At 38.5% G+C, this 21,862-nt stretch overlaps 1 long non-coding RNA gene across 2 annotated transcripts in view; it reads left to right on the top strand.

Moving 5' to 3' along the window:
* The window catches only part of LOC118919943 (uncharacterized), a 171,214-nt gene that overhangs the window by 711 nt on the left and 148,641 nt on the right, over positions 1 to 21,862 (top strand). The gene's annotated exons all lie outside the window — the stretch shown is intronic.

Below are 21,862 nucleotides of genomic sequence, written 5' to 3'. Positions count from 1 at the left end.
GATGCTTGACCTAAATCTGCTGGAACTGGGTACCAGCAAATGGCACAGCGATGGGAGGAATAAGGGAATTTCACTAGTCTGTGACAAGTCAGGGGGATATAAAACAATATGATGAGATCACAGAAGGGCAAGGAGTTGGCCTTCTGTGTAGTAGATCACAGTAGGGAAAGTAGTAGATCACAGAAGAGCAAGGTGGACATGACCCCTTGCAAGAAGGAGTGGCAATAAGGATGGAGATACCAGGCAGGAAAAATGGAAAAGAACTGATTAAAACCAACATATATTACAATAAAGTTGCTAAATATCTAGAATAAAGAATTATATTCATACCCAGGCAGAAAAATGGGAATGATGACAATGGCCTTAGAGTTCTCTGTGACATTTAATGCCAGAGGATGGTGGTTTGCAGTATCTAAAAAGGGCTGAGAACAAAATACCTAAAATGTTACTTACAGCTGAGCTGGTGTCAATAAAGACCAAAGCCTGACACTCCTTAGCTTGCAAAAGCTAAAAATATACCCAAGAACGCTTCTTAAAAGATCTCCTTGGGCAAATATCTGATCAATCAAGAGAGTAATCAAACTAAAAAACTCAGTAATTAAGAAATTAGTGGTAAAAACAAAAAAACTGGAGGTGAGATTTTAATCCATTTAAATATAAAACAGACATTAATATGGGGTAATGGTTATGGAGTAAAATGTGACATCACAATATTAAAAAGATAATAGAAACTGCCCAAAACGGGAACATGTAGTTATAAAACATTGATTAAAGTCTCTTAATAATTTTCATAATCTTGTTTCTTAATTTTAGAAGGCTCTTTCAGGGGCAACTATAGTGAATAAATAATAAACCAATGATCTGTAATCCCTTCAGTTTTACTTCAGTCATTTTCCTGTTACTAAATTTAAGTAAAAATAAACTTTAAAAAGGAAAATAGTATATAATTTAATTGCATTTAAAAAATTATATCTATGGAACATTAATGCCCACAGAACAGGGATGGAGTAATACTTACCATATGTGGGTAGTGGAAGTGTGGAAGATTTAAAAACTAATTTTGCTCTCCTCTTTGTGAATTTCTGTGTTGCGTGACTTTTTGATTTGTTTATTCTCTTAAGTATTTATTGAGTGCTTATTGTTATTTACCAAGGATACATCCATGAACTATGAAAATAAGATCCTTGCCTCATGGAGCTTACATTATAGTTAGGAAGACAGACTATATGTAAGAAAACAAATAAGAACAGTTTGTGATGAATGCTAAGAAGGAAATAAGGCCGGGGAGTGCAGGGTGGGTGTTTGTTAGGGCTATGGGGAATGACATCACCTGACCTGAGCTGAGCCCTGAAGGATGAGAGGAGACAGCCTTGGGAGATGCTGGGGGAAGAGCCTTCTGGGCAGAGGCAACCCAGAGGTAGACAAGGACTCAGCACGTTTGAACAGTGGAAGAGAGGCTGGTGTGGCTGAAATACAAGAAAATGGAGAGACCCTGGGAAGATGATTCTGAAGAAATTAAAGGGAATCTGAACACGTGGCTTGTGAGAGGTCCTGAGAGCCAGTTTGGATTTTATCCCACTTTCAGTGGAAGCCACCCATCACACACTTTTGAAGATATGATTCCGCATCTGCTCTGAGCCATTCTGGGGAGCCTGAGTACAAGCAGGCATGAAAGGGGAGCCAGTGAAGACTTACCTGCTGCTCAAATATTTCCTGCCATCATTTTCAGCTATTATCTGGCCATATGTTTTGGCTCATTATCAGAAACTCTTCATGAAGTGCTACTTAGTTTCAGTGACTTTATTTAAGCAAGTTGAGACTTATCCTCTTAAGTTGTGTTAAAAAATAGAGGAAATAGATTTTTTCAAGTCTCAGCCCACATGTACTCTTTTATTATTAAGTGTAGCAGAATTTGGTAAAAGTGAAAATAATTCTGAGGAAGTTTGAACTGTGTGGTGTGAGATCTGTAGACATTTGACTAATATCTTTAACATATTTTTGGTGATATTTGAATTTCTCATTAAAAAATAGATACAGTTGTTATATTTTGAAAGACTGGTTCAACATATTCAATAACTCATTTAACAGATAACCCAGAATTTCAAGCACTTTTCTATACAAATGACTTGTAAAGACATAGAGTAGATATAGCATGCTACTAATAAACAGCCTTGCAGAATGCCTTACACCTTGTAGGTGTACATAATATTGTTGATTTGGTTTTATGATTGAATGAAATTATTTACAAAATAATACTTTCTTGTGTAATTTTATTCATTGGTCATTTTGAATAAAAATGTAAAACCAAGCACAAACTATATGTATTTGTTAGTTTATTGAAGAAAATGAGTCAAGAGAAGCCTTCCCTGCTGTGGTTATTTATTCCAATTCCAAATCATTTTAAAAGTGGAATGTACTGTAAATATAACAGCTTTTTGCCAATGTGCTCTTTATTGACTATATTCTAAAACCAATATACAATCTTCCAATTTCAGAGGAAATCCAGATATCAAAATTTCCTTTCTATAAAATCTAAGATATGCACAATAGGTTAAAAACAGCAATACAGAAACAGACCACAGAAAGGTTGTTAGTGATGAAGAGCAAAGCTCTCTTAAAGTAGCACTATGTGGCCCTAGAAAGCTCCTAATACCCACTTTCCTAATACTCATTAAGAGAAAGTGCTGAGGAAAATAAAACCCTGAAAAATCTTACTAAAGGGGAGTCAGTGAAGTAGAAATCTTCATAAAAATGGAAAACCCATACCTTAAGAAATAAAAAATTGATCTGAGGCAGTGGTAGGTGTAGGGAGAGGCTAAGTCCAGAACCCTTGGTGGAAAGCCCAGGATAAGTCTTCGTTCTTAAAGGTGTTCAAGAAGGGAGCCAGCCCCATCTCTCACCTGTGAGCAATTTGGGAGTAGAAATGACTGATGTCTGAATACAGGGCAAGACCAGAAACAGGGCTGCCTTTCCTTAAAAGTGGCAAAAGTTCCAGATTCCCAAAACCAAAAGGAGGTCGAGGATGACCTGAAGCCCAAGTTTATCCCTGGACATAAAGAAGATGTGGATAAAGTGAATATTCGTACAGCCAGGATTCCCACTGGTCCTGGTGAGCTAGCTTGCTTCACACGTGTTGGCAATACGTTGTTATTAACTCTATAAAATGAGGTCCGCCCAGTGCTCTGGGCGACTCGGTTGCATGGGTGCAACCGAGAGCAGAGACTGGAGTGGTGGCAGCACTGAGGACAGAGACTGAGATGGCTGTGGGGACAAAGAGACCAAGAGGCAGAAACAGGCTTGCCGCATGCATACTTGCTCTGAGTGCATGGCATTCTAGTGATTGACCTGCCACTGTGGGAATAAAATTGAGTATAAACCCTTTCACCCCAAGAACATTCCATTGTTATTTTTCAGTCTCATTGAACCCATAGTGAACTTGCCAGGGGTTAAATCCATTGGCAGTATATCCTAGGCATTATGAAGTTAAAACCAGAGCAAAGACCTTTAATAAAACTGCAAAAGAGAGAGCAGAGCCTAGTTTGGCCAGTGGAGGATGCACACAGGTGTGGGTCCCTCCCTGCTTCTGACCCGCAGATAAGGGAGGAGACACGATGAGATATCGAAGATCTGAAAGCACCAGCCAGGGGACTCGAGGCTTAACAGTGCAAGAGTGGTACTGAGAGAGCAGCCCTCATATTTATTGAGCCAATAAATGTTAGCAACAATAGAATTTTGTGTAGGGATCCAATATACAATCATTAATTCTCAGCTGTCTCCAGTCTCTTGGGGCGTGACGTTCCTTCATGGTGAACAAGTTCCTACATGGTGAACAATGCAAGGGCAGTCGTGTCATAGAAACTGTTTTGGTCTTGATCACGCATCATGAATTACAAGAAAAATAATCAAGTCAGATATGATTATACATTTGATTTATATGTTAATCCCACAACAGGCCTAGCTGAGAAAAATCTCTTCCAACCCTTTTCTCATTCCAAGCCACACCCTCAGGCTACAATTTTTCCTTCTCTGTACCTCAGAAGTCAGCAAACCTTTTCTTTAAAGGACCAGATAGTAAATATTTAGACATCTCAAACCATGTGATCTCTGTCACAGCTGCTCAACTCTGCTATTGCACTGTGAAAGCAGTCAGTGCCAGTATGTAAATGAATGGATGTGGCTCTGTTTCAATAAAATTATTTACAAAAATAGGAGATGGGCCAATTTGTCCCACAGGCCATATGTACTGATCTTGAAGTGTAGCTTGTAAAATAAGGAAAAAGATGGGATGAGAGTAAAAGAATTCAACAACATTATAATCAGCATAAGTGAATCTGGACAAATCCTTCCATGGTAAGTAAAATTAAAACAAAACAAAACATAATATAAACAAGGGAAAAATATATGTTAGCAAAAAGTTAAATCAATAAAACTAATATGATAAAATGTACATAAATGATAGATGAAACAATTTCATAATAGAAAGCAAACCCCCTTCCAACAGGAAAATTTCCCAGGGTGCTTTATGCTATGAAAGAATTTATAATGACACAAATTTGCATAAGACTTAATGGATAAGATAAAACTGCAAACTAGAAATAAAGGTTATAAGGAAATATTAAGGGCTAACATAAAACCATTACAGAACAAATCAATAAATATATAAAATAGAAAAAATACAATGCACAACAGAGACTCAATTATTAGTATAGATTAGCACTGTCCAGGAGGACTTTGTGCAGTGACTGGAATGTTCTGTAACTGTCCTGTCCAATACAGCAGCCACAGTGCCTACTGAACACTTCAAATGTGGTTGTGCAATGAAGGGACTGAATTTTACATTAAAATTTTTTTTAGTTAATTTAGATTTAAATAGCCATATATGTTAATAGTTATATATTGAACTGTAAATCTACAGGAAACTCTGGAAACAATTACAATAAACAAAGAAAAACAGAAGAGGCTAAACAATTACAAAAAAATCAAATCAATAAATCATGGAGTAGGTATAAAGGCCACAGAATATAAAGATAAGCTGTGTCCCTTGATTTAGAATGAGAAATCTAGGCAAATGGAAGATAGCTAACTTTCCCAAATAAAGGAGGAGTTTAGAGATTCAAAGGACACACTGTATTCCAATAAAATCCTGAAATTTAATAATAGAAAATGAAATACTATCTGTTCTTTATTGAATTTTGAGGATAAAATTTCTTAGGTATGCAGGAAGAATAAAATAAAGGAGTTATTCAGCAGTAGAAGAAAACTGAGCTACCCTTTTGATTTCTTCACAATAACATTTAGCATCAGAAGACTTAGATCCATGTCTACAAAATGCTGAGGGAAAAAAAACTGAGCCTAAAATGTTTTACATTCAGACATATTGTCATTCACCTATAAAGACAACAACAGACAAATATCAAATAATTGGGGAAATACAACACATATAAATGCCATATCACAGAGATTTTCTCTTAATAAAATCGAATCAAACAGAAAATGAAAGCTGTTGTAAAAAAGACTGGTGGCAAACACTGAATCTCTTTAAATATAGATACAAATTTAAATACTCATGGAAACTCTGGTCATGTAATATAAATACATTTTAACCTAGAGGTACATATTGCAGTATAGTAAGTTACCATAGGCTTGGTTCCCCAGAAGCACAACCGAAAGTGAGAACTGATGTAAAAGGAAACACTGGTTAGGAAGTAGGGGGAAATAGAAAGAAATAGGGAAGAAGGTGAGCAAGTATGCAAGGATACAATTTCAGGCAAAAGTTCAGCAGAGCACAGATGAGAGTTTCTGATTAAACATGGCAGATGGAATGTATATGTTTACCTTTTCTCCATCTGAAAAATTATGGCAAAAGGAGGAAAAATGCATAAACCCACAAAGATGAGACAAATAGGAGAGACAACAATAGAAAAATATTGGAAGCTAGATGGTAGGTTGGACCATCCAGTTCTGGTTACAGTGTATAGCTGGATTCAGGCTTAAAGCTGGCAAGATACATCAAACAACTGTCTGTGAGCACTGTGTAGCAAGGACTAAGGTCCTTGAGGGAAGGTGTGGTGAGCCTCACCTTCATTCCAGCTTTCTCTTTGATGGCACTTTCCAAACCCTGGCACGGAGATACAGAGCTCAAAAAGGAAACAGGCAAATCAAAAAGAAAAGAATGGAAAGAGATATACTCTGTTAACACTAAGCAAAAGAAAGGACACAATAGCTTTTAGGCAAGAAGTATTACAACAGATAAAAAGGGATATTACATCAAAATAAAAGGATCAATTCAAGAGAAAGGTATAACATTCCTAAATTAGTATATACCATATAACATGGCTTTAAATACATAAAGCAAATATTGACTTAACTAAAAGCAAAGGTAGACAAATCCACAATCATAGTTGCAGATTTTAACACATCTATCAATTACTGATGAACAAACAGGCAGACAAAAATCAGTGGACACATGGAAAATTTGGATACAAAAAGTAATTACTTTGATCTTATTGACAAGTAGAACACTATATCCAACAACTGCATAATTCTAGGTTAACAGTTTTTTTTTTCTTTAGGTACTTAAAAAATGTTTCTCCATGGCATTGTAGTTTCATTGTCTCTTCTCTTACCTTACCTGTTCCTCTGTACATAATGTATTTCTTTTCCCCCTCTGTCTGTTTTTTTTAAGGTCCTGTGAGTATCCTGAGAACTGTCATTTCACATATTTTGTCCACTATTATAGCTGTTTTAACTGGAAGATTAAATGTGATCCATAGTACTTTATCTTAGCCAGGAGAAGTTTTTTCCATGGCATTTTGGAATAGAAGTCAGAGAGATACATTCCAATTTGTTTCTTGGGTCTTAAGAGTCTGGCTGCCTGGAGTTCTGTGCATACAGAGAGGCTAATGGCTGGGAATTCAGGGCTCAACTTTTCTAAGTATATATTTTAATATAAAACTCTTGTTTTTTCTCTGTGCTCTTATTCCCACAAACCATTGTACTTTTTCTACAGCTCCAGGTTTCTGAGGTCCTAAACTAAATCTCCTCAGCTGTATCTTTCTGCTTAAACATTCTAGACTATGCAACTCCCTCCATCCTGCCTCACTAGTTAACAGTCCTCTAGCTGCTCTTTGTCTTCCAGGTATTCACTGATTCCTCATCCACTGATATTCCCTCTCCTTCTCTGTCTTACTATGGATGTACTCTGTTGAAATTTCTCCACTTTTATTTAAATTTGTACCCAGTCAGTCTGCCATATGGAAAACTTGTCTTTCTATTTTTTATGCAGGCCAGTTCTCTTAGAACTTAAAGTTTAAAGAACTTAAACTTATTTTTACTCAGGGTCTCAATAAAATTATTTTTTGGAATTCTAAAAAAAGAAAATCAATCTAATGCTATTTAACATTATCCAAGTCCAGACTTCGTCATATTTCACTTAGATTCGGGGGTCTATTTTATCATTTGTTGTCTACATTAGGTTCTGATCATAGAAATTAAGTTACAGAGATTTGCATTGTATGCATGTTTGAGCTATATGCAACTGAAGTCATTCAAATAGAAAACAGTAATGATTTCTCACTTTTTACAATATTTGGAATAAGTGTAATTGAACTTAATATAAATTAATGAAAATAAATCATTCCAATTATCAAAATCAATCAATTAAATTTATAAAAGTGTGATTTTCAGACCTGGCTCTGAGTACATTCTATTTTTGCTCTGGCCACATGGTGGCACCATTTCAGTTAGTAACTAAAAATATCCTCCAGTAGAATTTGTCTTAAATTATGCATCCTTTTACATTACTAATTCTTTAGAAATTATCCCTTTGCATAAACTGTGATCGCCCAGTTTGTAGACCTGACCAATCCTATAGTTTCACTTTAAACTACAGAATGGTCAGGGCTTTTCTATCAAGGCTCTCCACAGATCCCTCGCTGTGGCGACCTGAAGCTGTTATTTCCTTTTTGGCTGTTAGGTTTCAAATATGTCCCAAATGAAAGGCCACGGGAGTTTCAAATTACAGTGTAATGCTCATACAGATATGTGATTTTGGGACAGCTAAGAGCGCTTACACTGTATAAATCCAAATGCTGAGAGATTAAAATGTGCCCCAATCAATAATCAAAGACAAAATATTAGAGAAGATGGAGAAGTAGCCCCTGATTCACAGGGTAAGTCTATCTGGGATAATCAACAAGCACAATTTAATTATATACAAGAATCATTTATGTAGTTGTTTTTTCTCCACACCTATTAAGGCCTTAACCATCAAGATGTCTTGATGGTGGACCATGACTCCTCCTTTTATATTGCATCTGCCCCTTTATAAGGATAGCTAGCATTTTTTGAGAGCTTTCTGTGTGCTAAGCACCATGCTTTGTTTTTCACATTTTTTATGCCATTTAATTCTTACCACAACTCTGTGAGGGAAGTATAATCAATCTTTCTTTACAGATGAAGGAAGATCAAACATTTACCTAGGACCATTCATCCAGTAAGCAACAGAGCCAGGGTTTGAATCTGGATCCTTTGTGCCCCAAAACCCACACCTTTCAGCCCAAGATGCTTCCTGTTTCCCTTGAATATCGACACCTACTCCTTCTGTGGCTGTTTCCCTATCTGAATCGGTGTCCCACCCATGACTATGTCTGACAATTTCCTGCTAGAGATAATTTATGTATTCCTTGATCATTTATTTTATAACAGTTTGAAAATAATGGTGAAAGAGCTTCATATCTCTATTATAGTCCAGTGCTCTGATTAGTGTGCACTCCGAATAGCCCTTTGAAGGTTCTGGGGGTTACTTGATAGAGCAATGTACAGACCTGTGTTGCAAAGAGCTGGTTCAAATCTGAACAGCTCTCTTGGGATTGAAGAGGAGCCACTGAAGTGATTAGTTCATTCAATGGGGTTGGCCGTCAGAATCAACAGAGGACCTGTAGAATCTCAGGGTTGAAAAAGACCATGCATATCACTGAGTCCAAATAACCAAGTTTGAATGCCTTCTGTAATGTGCCTAATAAGCCATCCACTCCTTGAGTACCTTGAATGTGAGAATTCTACAGCTCAAGAATGACTTTCAGTCATACACTCAGACCAATCTGACTATTCTTCCTTATATGGTGACACGGAGCAAGGATGACAGCCGCTAAGGAGATTGTCTAAGGAGGTGGCCATGCAGCTGAAGTTGGTGGAGGATTTCCCACTTGGTCAGAAGTGGTTCAGGAGCTGGCTCAGCTGTCCCAGCTATCCCTGGAGGAAAGCCATCTAGAGAAGCTTTGGCAGGGCAGATGCTGAGGGAAAAAATACTGAAGACAGCATAGACTTAAAGCTTGTGAAAAGTATTTTTATCTGTATTTCAATGTAATTACTTGGTTCAACTTTTTGAGATGAAATATAAATGTACATAAATGAGCTCTGATTAAAGTTCTGAGAATGGTTGAATCAGATGACAGATCAAGGTCTACTCAAGAAAAATATCTTGCAAATCTGTGAAGACCAGAATTATGCTACATGTTAAAATCTTTTCCTGGATTTCATGTATAAGCAAAACTACACAATTAATTTGAAATCATCAAAAATGCCCAAAAGGAACACATCTATGACAGGTATACCACAATATTGTATGTTTTTTCTTTTCCAACATCTAAAATAATCACTTCCACAAGAGGGCACCAACTGATATCTTATTCGCAGAATAAGTGGAAGCTTGGTTTGAAATAATGGGCTGTTGTTACATTGAATATTTGTGCAGTTATGCCATACTTCAACATAATTCACATAGTATACTTGTGAAGATTACCTTCAGTATTACTGTCTCTCAAGAAAATAACATTTTAGATTTCAGAAAGGTGCAATTCCTAATTGAAAAAAAAAAATCTTTCACTGGTAAGTCCAGTATTGTGTAATGTTTAAATGAATGTTAAAAGTGCATTTTAGACATACGAATTCATGATATTAATATTTTTACAACACTTCAAATATGAAATTTGCAAGATCGCTTTGCTTTGACAAAACAAAAATGCCTCAATTCTCCTCTTTTTTTGGCTACTAATCTAAGAGTAGAAGGCCTCAGCAATGTTTTAAGGAGGTTACTGAATTCCTAGGTGATTCAAATTTGGCAGATCCTCCAGAGCGGCCTCCCAGGAAAATCTGCTCACCCCCTGCCACTCCCTGGGATAACAGTGACAATTTGTCCTTCCTAGGAACTCCAAGGGGAACTTTCATAATTCAGCGTGTCTTCCCTTAATGTTGGTCTCTGTGCACAAAGGAGGGAAAACTTGGCAATAAAAATGGTATTTATTGAGCATCTAAATGTACCAGGCATTATATAACAATAATTGTTCCATGAACATGTTATTTTATCCTCCTAACCTAATGATTAGGTATTTTCAACACTCCCATCTTACAGCTGAGAAAACTGAGTCTCTGAGAAGTTAAGTACTTACCCAAGGTTTCTTGCCTCAGTAAAGCCAGGATTTGGATCCAGGTTTGTCTTACTCCTAGGCCCTAAACTTTTAGCCAGTATTCTTCATGCCCTTTTGAAAGCCTGCAGTAACTCCATTTTATTGCCAGACTTACACCCTGGACTCATGTCCCAGAATGGATTTACTGCCCTCAGATTATGTTTGGTCAAGGATGGGTCTGGAAAATCTATGGACACCTTTGATGGACATCATAGGAAGTGAGAGAGATGGAGGAAACTGATTTCCATCCTTCAGGCTGTCTCTCAGGGGTCATCAGTCATCTCTGAGCACTGGGACAGGATCAGGGAAAGGCACACAGCCCAAGTCACATTCCAGGACCTTTGTTTGAGCAACTGGGAAAGGAGAGTTCCCTCTGCTGGTGCATGATGATGTGAGCCTTGAGTGGGCCTCCATAAGGACCCCCAAACTCTTCCAGCTGCCATTTCTCACCCAGAGAAAACAGAGTGGGACTAGGGACTGGGGGGTGCTATGGGAGCCAGGAATCAAAATAGACTGAAGCCACATCTTTCCCCTTGGACTTTTTTAGTTATGTGAGACAATGCACTTCCTCACCTTCAGAGCCATTTTGGGTCCAGTTCTCTATCACTCATAATTGGAGGTGCCCTAGCTGATTCAGCCAGCTCAAACACAGCAGTGTAGCAGGATGGTGAGCAGGCTTTCCTGGCTGGCAGCAAGGCTCAGAACAGAGAACAACACATGTGAGATCAAAAGTCCCTGCATTCTGCAAAGAACAGCTGGACACCTCCTTCAGGACCCTGAGAGTCTGCAGAACTGACCCTCCCCCACGTGACTGTCACCCTTCTCCACAGATGGGCAGGGGACTGGGCAGAGGACAGAGTGAGAGCCAGTGGAGTCCTCGTGCTCAGGGAGATTTGGGTTCAGATCAGGGATGACTCAGCCCCTGCTCCGGGGAGAGAGAGGTAACCCTGTCACCGAGGCAGATGATGGGGAGACACCAACGGAGCAGCTCATGGCTGGGCCTGCAGGACTCTCACTCGTAGCATCACCGATGGCTGCTGTGGTGAGGTGTCTGCTGCGCCTGTCTGGGAGAAAGCACCTAAAGAGAAGCAGCAGGTGTGTGTGGGGCGGGATGGGTGCCTACCACAGTTTGGTGGCAAAGATGAGCAAGCTGGCTCTGAGCCAAGCAGACACCACAGAAAGTAGCCATTGAGGCCTCATGCCTGCCCACAGTGGTGACCTCCTAGCAAGGAGACTCTGGTAACAAGAAGCTGTGGGGTGGTGGCACAAGCAAATGGGAGGTGTCAGAGCTGGAGTAGAGTTGGATCTCCTGGTCAGGGAACCGTGCAGTAGGCGGTCCTAACAGGCCCTCTGAAGGGCACATACATGGACCACACAAGCAAGACCACGGACGAGGGAAGGGAGTTAAATCGAATTTGAGATTGATGCTTTAAAATAACTGAGTTTTTGTGGCTCAGAGTAACTGGAAACTTATGGGATCTATTCCAGATGGTATTAAGAGACAAGAGATGGAGAATGAATGAGGCATGGTTGAAAGTAGTGACTGGAAGAAATAAAACCTTTCTGTATTTATACCCTTCCTAGCTGAGACTGCTCAGTAATGCTAATGGGATATTGGAGAGTTCCTCCCTCACCAAACAGACAGTTGAAAATGAACCAAGAGGCAATAAAACTTGGGTATTAAGTCAGAAGTGACAATGGCAAACCCAGCACCAGTACCTCTGTCCATGGTTGCACTGCAGTCGGCCTTGTAGAGATCCTATTTTAGGAGACTGCTAGGATAGACCAGGGTAGGCTCAGCCAAGGGGAGGGTCAAGGTGTAGGCACAGAGGTTAGCTAGATGTTAAACTGGACAACTGGCCAGTTGTTGATTTAGATTCCTATTTTGAGAGGATACAAGAAACGAGTCACTCTTTCCAATGTGAAAATTATATCTCACTATTTTCGATATGTCAGAAGATGGTGGTGGTGTTTTGATCTAAAGGTATAATTTTAAAAGATTGCACTCATCCTTAAAAATTATTCAAGGGCACTAGGGACTTCTAAAATAATTTTGAAAAGGCTAGTGGGATATGGGAGAATGACAGTAGAAACCATAGGTTCTGCACTCAAATATCTTGAAGGACCAGCAGGCAGGGAACATGACTAGTGAAGCAGGCTGCGTGGGGCTGGGGAGAATTCCAGTTCATGCTCCAGCAGATGATGCAGCGGCTACTCAACTCCTGTTTACTGCTGCAGAGTGAGCAGGCATGCCCAAGTGAGCCAAGTCTTTGAGTTTTTCAAAAGAAATGAAAAATTCAGGTTTTTATATCAATCTTATCATTTTTAAGTGTTGGCATTTATTCAAAATTTTTAAACAGCACTGTATGGGCCAAATGAAACACATCTGTGAGCAGATATGGCTGGTGGGTTGCCAGCAACCTCTGGCATAGGTAATAGGAGAAGGTGGTCAGAACTGAAAAGAAGAAAGAAGACTCAGGGCCTGTCGATCAGTGTTGCTCCTAAAATGAACTCTGGACCCGAGGCATCTCTCAGACTGGAAACAGGAACTTTGGAGAAGGTCCGAGGGGTGGAGGAAGCAGGACAAATTCTGCTGATGCTAAAGAATGAGGCACTGGTGCTCCTAGGATAATGTCACCTGCCACAGGGCACACATGGGCTATAGAAAGACTCATTTCGGGCACCACTGAGAACAGGTAAGGAGACTGAGATCCAGCTAAAGCCAGAGCTTGCTTTGGTAACATATAACTGAATGTGCTGCAGGTGAGACCCAGAGGATTGGAGAACATACGCCAAGGGATGGAAGAGGTACCAAAGCTGGAGGTATTGGAGCTAACTTTGAAGAGGAGAAAGATAAAAAAAACAAGGTTCCTGTGAAAATATTTAAAGTCCAGAGGAAGAATCATTGAGAACCAAAAGGCTGAATGTCTTCCTTCCCTAAGATAGCATCACAGAGGCTGATGTGAGCATAGAGACATTGTCCATGTACGGAAATGAGAAAAGGCTACAGCCAAAGCTGGCTGTGAGGTGAGCATCTTGGTTAAACATCTAACCCAAACAGGACTGGATATATAAATTTCGAAGACAAGAACTCATCTAATATTTGAATTATTCTAACAGCTTACAAAGTGGTCTCCCTGGCTTAGGAACTTGATTCCTAAAGTCTGTTCTCAACATAGCAGCCAAAGTGATCCTTTTAAGACTTAACTCTGATCATATCACTCCTCTGCTAAAGATTTTCCATGGCTTCTCATCTCACTTGGACTAAATGCCAGAACCCTTATAATGGGGGACAAGGCCTGGATCTAGCCTCAGCTCTCTTATCTAATATCATGTCCTCCAACCTCACGCACCTTGCCCACTCTGCTCCAGCTATGCTGGCACCCAGCCATTCCCCGAACACATCAGTGTACTCAGGACCTTTGCATTTCCTGTTTTCTCTGCCTGAAGGACTCTTCCCTCAGTTATCTGCGTAGTGCACCCCCTTACTCCCTATTCCATGCGCACCATCAGAGCAGCCTTCAGAGACCACCCACTGCAAAATAGCAGCCCTACCCCCCAGGTTTCCCCATAATTCTGCTTCTGTTTCTCATATCACTTATCACTATCTGATATGTTGTTTTATGTTTACTTGTTTATAATCATCTCTTCCCACCAAAGTTCAGACTCCATTGGGATTTTGTCCATTTACGTAACTCCATACTCCAGAACAGTGTTCAGCACAGAGCAGGTACTTGATAAATATTTGTTGATTAAAGAAATGAATGAATGAATGAATGAGCAAAGTAAGGAAACTTCCCATAACATCTGAGAAAATTGACAGTCATAGACCAGGGAATTACCAAGAAGATTCTGAAAGAAAACTAGAATCTTTGGGCTGTTTCCAAAATTAAAAAAGGAAAAGATTACCCTTGTCTTTTCCTCTGCTGTGATGAGTAATGTTAGTGACATGAAGTTGAAAGAATGGGTGTTTGCTTTCTGGAAAGAAGGAAGGCAGACTCCTTGAAAACTGTTGAAAGATCTGAAATGAGTAGAGAGGGTTGCAGGCTTGCCTGAAGAAACTGACCCTGAACTTGGCCAGTAAAGGGCCCATATGTGGGTTTACAACTGAGAGGACAGTATGTCTAAAATCTGTTACTGAGATTGTGCCAGAATCTGTAATAAGAACCTATGACTTCTCTGGATTTCTTAACTTTAAAAAAAGTCCATGATTTAGATATATTTCTTCAGAACGTTGGCTGTCATCAAGATCTAGTAGTGACAGCAGTCCTTAGGGAGTGCTAGCGGGTTTTCCTTATTTGCTAAGCATTTTTCTTTTGTAACACATATTTATAAAACATGATGGGGAGAGAGAGGCAAATATTTGAAGTATTTTCTCCCAAAGCTTTTTTCATTCTCTCTTTCTCTCTTTAAGGCCATAGATATGTCTGTCTGTACATAGTGTAATTATATTTATATCCCTTCCCGGAATTGTTTATCCTCAGCCACCCTTTGCTGCTAGAAGTGGATGGGAAGGGACTAGGCTCAGGATGAGTAACTTAATTCATTACCTAATATTAGGCATTTAACATCACATTAATTGAACAGCCTCAAATGGAAAAGACCAAGGTACAAAAATGACTCCCATGTTGCTATAAAAAATGTCTATATTTGAGATGGGCAAGACCTTAGCATTTTGAAGACATATTTGCTTAATGTTTTGAATTTTAACTTTATTTAGTTTCAAAAGTTTTTTCAAGTTCCAGTGTAGAAAACAGAGCTTTGTTTTTAGAATAATTTATTTTAATTCAAGTTTAATAAACTCAAGATGGGAAAATGACTCAAAAACAATGAAATGTGTTTTTCTAAGCAAGCATATTAGGTTATAATACAAGGAAAACATGTGAATAAAACCACAAAGAATACAGTTCTTAACTAGAATATTTTATTGGCCCAGTTTCCTTGTAGAATATATAGGATTATGCACCAAATTCTCATTAAATATAACAAAAATTATGCACAAAAGCACAACCACCCAACTGTCAAAATGTGACTTGAGAACAGGGTTGCTTCTTCCTTGCAATTGACCAAAACCCCATTCAAGTTTTCCTGTAATTGGTGGGACTTTTCATGGCCTCTACAGTGAGAGAATACTCTGCCCTTTGACTCTATCTTTGGAGCCCTCTCTATTTTATCACTTCTCAGTTCTGTTGCTCCCAACATACTTTATATATATTTTAAACACTTAAAATCCATTTCCTTTATTCTTTCATCCATTCATTTAGAAAAAAAAAAATTGAACACCGAAGTTCAGACCCTCTCCAAGGAGAAATAATGACATGTGAGTCAAATTTTAGTCAAAGATTATGACTTAGAATATGAGATTATATATACATAAGTAGTTATATTCTGGAGCTTTGTTGTACAGAGCCAACTTCCATAGGAATTCAAAGAAGGAAGTGATCACCTACAGAATGATCAGGCAAGTTTTCATGAAAGAGGTGACATGTAAGCTGGAGGTCCAAGACTATATTGCAAGACTAGAGACAAAAAAGGGAGGTAGGTGTTGCTGGAAGAATATAAAAAAGAAATTCCATGTGGAAGAAATAACATGAGCTAAGTCACTAAAGCAGGAAAAGCTGTGAAGTATTATAGAAATAGAAACTAGTAAAGAAACACAAGGCTCAAGTAGCCAAGAAAAGGTAGATGTATGTTTAATGCCACATTATTTATAATAGTCAAGGTACAATAGTAACTTATGTGTCTATCAGTAGATGAATGGGTAAAGAGATGTGGTACATATACACAATGAAATATTATTGAGCCATAAAAACAAAAGAAATCTTGCCATTTGCAACTACATGCATGGACCTAGAGGGTATTATGCTCAGTGAAATAAGCCAGGCAGAGAATGACAAATACCATATGATTTCACTTATTTGTGGAATATAAAAACAAAACAAAACAAAATGAACAAAATAGCAGTAGACTTCATAGACCCTGAGAAGTGACTGGTGTGCCATGTGGGAGGGTGTGAAGTGGGTTGGTGAGGAGGGTGAGGGGGATAAAGGGGCACAAAAATTCTCAAGCTTAAGTTGGTCACAGGTCACATAAGTAGTACAACATGGAGAATATAGCCAAAGATTCTGTAACATCTTTCTATGTTGACAGATATTAACTGCACTAGTGGGGGTGAGCTGAAAGACAAATTGAGAACATGTCCCATTTTAAACATGTATTCATTCCCAACTGGGGCAGTTTGATGGGAGTGTGAATTTGTGCCAGTTTCTTCTCCTGCCTTTGAGTGGGTTTAGAATTCACATTTTGCTCACGCTGTACTGTAAGGGGGCAACACCAAACCAAAGTTATAGATGTTACCTGCCTGCCTGCAGACATCTCCACTTGAATAACCCAGCATCATGTCCAATCTGTCACTTCCAACAATGGATTTAAATGCTGCTATGACTAAGATAATAATTGTCAAAAGCATATTTCTGTACTATACCAAAGCATTTTATAGGAAGTGTTAGTATCTATTTTAGAGAAACACAAAATGAACACAAATGACTCTAAGGTCAAACTTGAATTGTAATAAACTTTATTCATTTTTTGTGCTATTCAAATTATGTGTTTATAATTCAAAGATAGTATTTTGATTATATAAAGGGCAAAAAGTTTGACATGCTGTTTACATTTAAACAACATAGGAAACTTACCATTCATGCTATAAAAGCATGGACAATTATGAAAGTGTCTGCTAAAATTTGCGTATATTACCTTCAAATGCCAAACACATTTTGAGGCAATGAAAGTTATCATTTCCCTGTCATGTGTATGCCATGTATTAGAATGACTGATGAAGCAAGGTGCCTGCCCCCTCCCATCACTTATTCTTTTTCTGGTTTAAACTGAAATGGAGATAGTTAAGTAAATAAGTAAGAACAAGATATGTTAGAAGAATGGTTACAGGGCCAGGAGACTGGCTTTCAAAATAAAAGATGATAGAATCTAACGCCTAAAATGTCATCTGTTGTAACAGCACTAAGGAGGCCATTGCTTCTACTTCCTGAGTGTCAGTGCAGTGGGGTGGTCAGGAGAAAGGCTCTGGAATCAGAACGTCTGGTTGTGAATTCCAGAACCATCACTACTGACTGCGTGACTGAGAAAGTTAACTTTTCTGTGACTCAGTGTCCTTATCCATAAAGAAAAGGATTTCTGTGAGGATTCAGTGACAGAATCCACATGAAATACACAGAAAAGTGCCTGGAACATATGCTGCAGCTGCAGCTACGACCAGCCTAGTACCTGACTACTCGTACTACAACACTGTTACGCTACCATTACTAGCACTACCACTACATAACCTTCTGCTACTATACTGCACAATTGCCCCACTGTTACCAGGGCTACTACAGCACAACACTATTACAGGCACTACTGCCCAGTACACCACCACTGCTAGCACTGTGACAGCACTAAACTACCACTGCTACTACACTAGTACACCATACTGCTGCCACTACACAACGTTGCTATGCTACTGTGGCTGCGGTGCCATTATGCCATCACACTGCTACTGCTGCTATGCTACCAGCTATTGCTGTTAATACTGCTGCTATGCTATCAGCTACTGCTGTTAATACTGCTGCTTTACTACCAGCTACTGCTATTAATGCTGTTAATATACTACTAGCTACTGCTGTTAATACTGCTGCTATACTGCCACCTACTGATATTAATACTGCTGCTGTACTACCACAGACTGCTGTTAATACTGCTGCTCTACTATCAGCTACTGCTCTTAATACTGCTGCTATACTACCACCTACTGATGTTGATACTGCTGCTATCGCTACAATATTATTACCACTACCACTACCACTAATACCACAACACTTCTACTACCATTACTACTACCACTGTCACTCCTGTGACAGCCAAGGTGGAAATAGTTTCTTGATACAAATATAACAAGAGAGTCTCAAAGCTTTTTTTCACAAAGACATTCAAAAGATATGTCTAGCGGGGAATCTCAGGTGATCTGTCTGCAGCATTTGGCATAATTAATTAATCATTTTCTACTCCTCAGTTCACTATTCTCTTGAATTCTAGGACACTGCACTCTTTTGGTCTGATTAATCATGCCAAATGCTGCTGACAGATCACCTGACATCCCTGCTTTCCACAGAGACTGCACCAATTGACATTCCTACCAACAATCTAAAAGGCTTTCCCTTTCTCCACATCCTCGCCAGCATTTATGGTTGCTTGCCTTTTGGATATTGGCCATCCTAACTGGTGTGAGGTGATATCTCCTTGTGGTTTTAATTTGCATTTCCCTGATGATTAAGGCTGTGGAGCATCTTCTCATGTGCCTGTTGGCCATCTGTATTTCTTCTTTGGAGAAGTGCCTGTTCAGATGCTCCACCCATTTTTTAATTGGGTTGTTTGATTCTTGGGTGTTGAGGCTTGTGAGTTCTTTATATATTTTGGATGTTAATCCCTTATTGGATAAATTTTTTACAAATATATTCTCCCATACTGTAGGATGAATTTTTGTTCTGCTGATGGTGTCCTTTGCTGTACAGAAGCTTTTCAGTTTGGTGTACTCCCACTTTTCACTCTTGGTTTTGTTTCCCTTGCCCAATGAGATGTGTTTAGGAAGAAGTTGTTCATATAAATTCAACAGATTATTGCTTATGTTTTCTTCTAAGAATTTTATGGTTTTATGACTTACATTCAGGTCTTTGATCCATTTTAAGTTTACTTTTGTGTATGGAGTTAGACAATAATTCAGTTTCATTCTTTTACATGTAGCTGTCCCATTTTGCCAACGTCAGTTGTTGAAGAGGCTGTCTCTTCCCCCATTGTATATTCATGGCTCCATTATCATGTATTAACTGACCATATATGTGTGGGTTTATATCTGGGCTCTCTATTCCATTCCACAGGTCTATGTGCCAGTCTGTTCTTGTGCCAGTACCAAATTGTTTTGATTACTGTAGCTTTATAATACAGCTTGATGCCAGGGAGCATAATTCCCCCAGCTTTGTTCTTCTTTCTCAGGATTTCTTTGGCTATTCAGGGTCTTTTGTGGTTCCATATGACTTGTAGAACTATTTGTTGTAGTTCATTGAAGAATGTTGTTGGTATTCTGACAGGGGTTGCATTGAATTTGAGGACTGCTTTGGGCAGGATAGCCATTTTGACAATATTAATTCTTCCTATCCATAAGCACAAGATAGATTTCCATTTATTGGTGCCTTCTTTAATTGCTCTCATGGGTGTTTTTAGTTTTCAAAGTACAGGTCTTTCACCTCCTTGGTTAGGTTTATTTCTACATATTTTTTTCTTTTTGATACAATTGTAAATGGAGTTGCTTTACTGATTTCTCTTTCTCCTAGTTCATTGCTAGTATTTATAGGAATACAATATATTTCTGTATATTAATTTTGTATGGTACAACTTTGCTGAATTCAGTTGTTAGTTCTAATAGTTCTTTGGGAGTCTAGGATTTGCTATGCATAATCATGTCATTTGCAAATTATGACAGGTTAACTTCTGCCTTACAAATCTGGATGCCTTTATTTCTTTGTGTTGTCTGATTGCCGTGGCTAAGACCTCCAATACTATGTTGAATTAAAGTGGGGAGAGTGGGCATCCTTGTCTTGTTCCAATCTTAGAGGAAAACCTTTCAGCTTCTCGCTGTTAAGTATAATGTTGGCTGTGGGTTTGTCATATATGACCTTTATTATGTTGAGGTACTTGCCCTCTATATCCATTTTGTTGAGAGTTTTTATCATGAATGGATGTTGAATTTTGTCAAATGCTTTTTCAGAGTCTATAATAGAGATAATCATGTGATTTTTGTCCTTTTTGTTTATGTGGTGTTGGTTTTTGTGATGTTGATGTGATGTTGATGGATTTTCGAGTGTTGCACCATCCTTGCATCCCTGGAATAAATACCACTTGATCATGATGGATGATCTTTTTGATGTATTTTTGGATTTGGTTTGCTAATGTTTTGTTAAGGAATTTTGCATCTGTGTCATCAGGGATATTAGTCTGCAATTTTCTTTCTTTGTGGTGCCCTTTTCTGGTTTTGGTATTAGAGTGACGCTGGCCTCCTAGAATGAGGTTGGAAGTATTGCCCCCTCTTTTACTTTTTGGAATAATTTAAGAAGGTTGGGTATTAGTTCTTCTTTAAATGTTTGGTAAAATTCAGCCATGAAGCCATCTGGGAGGCCTTTCTATTTAATAAAACAACCTTATTCCTATCCCCAACATCCCCAGTCCTCATCCTGTTCTACTTTTTCATTTTTTTCTTTCACATTTAACATCTTCTAACATACGATATAGTTTATGTAATTATCATGTTTATTTTTTGTTGTATGCATCTGTGGATTATTCAGGGTTATCTAGAGAGCAAAACCAGTAGGAAATGTGTGTGTGTGTGTATATATATATATATATCTGTGTGTGTGTGTGTGTGTATATATATATATATATACACACACACATATATTTTTAGAGAATGAGAGAGAGAGAGAGAGAGATTTTTTTAAGGTACTGGCTCACATGCTCGCAGAGGCTGGCAAGTTCTAATTTGCAGGGCAGACTGGCAGGATGGAATCCTAGGGAAGAGCTGATGTTGCAGCTCAAGTTTGAAGGCAGTCTGGAGAAAAAGTTCCTTCTTCTTCAGGATATCTCAGTCCTTTTCTCTTAAGGCCTTCAACCCTTAGATAGGTTCTCCCAAATTACGGAGGGTAATCTTCTTTACTCAAAGTCTGAGTAATCTCATCTTAAAATATCATCACAGCAGCATCAAGACTGTGTTTGACCAAATACCTCGGTATTGTCACCTAGCCAAGGTAACACATAAAATTAACCATCACACTGTACTGAAATATAAGCTCCTTAAGGAGAGAAATCTTTATTTTTTTCACTAATATATCTCAGGTGCCTAGAACTATGCCTACCATAGACATATGCCTGGCACATGTTACATGAATCAATAAATGAATGATTGAGTCTTAAAATAAAAGTAAAACCTAACAAGAATATTGTGAGAGTGACTGGAGCTTGGTGAGGCTAGTCCAGAAAGCTCCCTGAAGAAAGTGTGCTTTATGCATAGTTTTAAAAGGAGGCTGGGATGTAATTTGGTATAAGGAGGAGTGAAGAAACTCCAGGAAATCAGAGTTTTGTGTATATTGGCTCAAAGGAGGAAGGCAGCAAATAAAGTGTGCCTACTAAGATAACCACATCTTTTGTAAATAAGAGGGATGTTTTTCAATTGTCCCTGAAACACTGAACACTTCTTTATTTTCTCTTGATGTTCCAGAGCATCATTTGTCTGTAATAGTCAAAAATTGTGATCTTTCAAACATTTGAGCTTTTTCCAAGTGAAATAAAACATT

Source organism: Manis pentadactyla, chromosome 2, assembly GCF_030020395.1.
Source record: "Manis pentadactyla isolate mManPen7 chromosome 2, mManPen7.hap1, whole genome shotgun sequence".
NCBI lineage: Eukaryota > Metazoa > Chordata > Mammalia > Pholidota > Manidae > Manis > Manis pentadactyla.
This window is presented reverse-complemented; position numbering and strand designations above follow the sequence as displayed.